This window comes from Poromitra crassiceps (genome assembly GCF_964638095.1).
Source record: "Poromitra crassiceps genome assembly, chromosome: 7".
NCBI classification, from domain to species: domain Eukaryota; kingdom Metazoa; phylum Chordata; class Actinopteri; order Beryciformes; family Melamphaidae; genus Poromitra; species Poromitra crassiceps.
The window spans coordinates 31,631,608-31,633,257 of NC_139628.1; positions in this window are offsets into that span (position 1 = coordinate 31,631,608).

Consider the following 1,650-nt stretch of genomic DNA (forward strand, 5'->3'; position numbering starts at 1 on the left):
CGATGTTGAAGACTGATAAATTACGTTTTTTTTTTTGCCCCACTATCAAACCTCCCCCCCTTTTCAACGACACCCTTGGTTTTGGATTTTTAGAATGGCCAGTAGCCTACATAATCTAGTTGGTATTAATTTGTCTTGTGTTGAGACCAAACTCAGAAATGAGGAAACCCCAAAATGGTTTCCTGCCTTTAGTTTCACACTCTGCATATGTGTGTGTCATAAAGATGCTCAGCGAGATAGGGGGAGAGAAGGAGAGTGGAAGAGAGAGAGAGAGAGAGAGAGAGAGAGAGGGAGAGAGAGACAGAGATAGAGAAAGAGAGAGAGAGAGGGGGGAGCCACACCACGTCCAGTCAGCATGAACGCTGCATCTGTCTTTCTGCTCATTGGTAAGTAAACATATGGGTACATAATAATAAGGATATAACATCACACAGCTAAAATATATGTTTAAATATCTGCATTCATACAGGTCAAATATATTTGTACTGTGACTGGTCCAAAACTCGAGTCTGTCCTCTATAACAGAACTATTAAAATAATAAGAGCTTTTCTCAATCAAAACAAAACTATAGCTGATTCAGAGGAATGCTCCCTTAAATGTTTACATTGCAGTTCCAGCAGAACTGTATCAGTAGAACCTGATGGATCCCCCACAATCACTAATGTAATCATTAGTATAATCCGATTACTTTCAGTTACCTTTGTCATATCGGGAGGTTCAGAGCTGCAGGTGAGAGAGACTGAAAATCAGAAAGTTCAGGAAATCCTTTTCAGGTTTGCACACAAACGTCTTCATTTTGTAAAGAACAGAAGAGCTTATCATTTCCTTTTATAACTTTTACCGGAAATACTCCTCCCTCTCTCTCCCTCCCTCCACCTCTCTGTATCTATTTCTGTATTTTTTATTTTTTTTTAAGTACAGTAGGCTTATCTGTATTCAGATATTCAGAATACATTGTCTTTAGATAATTAAATATACTTAGATATTATACAAATATACCACTGCTGCTCAACCGCAGTTTACTGGTCTACAGTCTGCACTTAGTTTTAACATGGGAGTTATTTGACTTCCAATATAATCCAATATAACCAATAATGTACTAATATTACCACTATAATCTATTGAAGAGTTTGTGGTGTACCATTAATTTGAATGGAAACTGATATTGAACAGATTCAACATCAAATGCTGCTGTGATTTTCAACTGTTTGGTCATATATTTCTTCTTTACATAATTTCACCAAATAATCTACACGCCTCGATCTCTCCTCAATAATAATAATATCATTGTTGAATCTGTTTAGTAACATGCTAAATATCAGTTTCAGGTCTATTTTCATGGCTCATTCAGAGGATTTGAAAGTCAACATCCGACACAAACGCGTCCAGCTGCATCTGCTCTTGGTGTCTCTCTCGTAGATCCAAACCTTTAGATCTATTAGTAGGTCTAAAGGATCACTGGACTGCCTGTTCACGCAGACACTCAAGTGTAAAGTGACATTAGAAAGGAGTCATAATCAGAGTTCAAGTGTTAGATACGATACTATCAGGTAATAACATCAGGTAATAAATAGTGCTTTATTGTTTCTCTGCTGGTCTGAGCTCTGAGCTGGCCGCCATGTTGTCTGTCTCCCTGCCAGCGCTGCTTC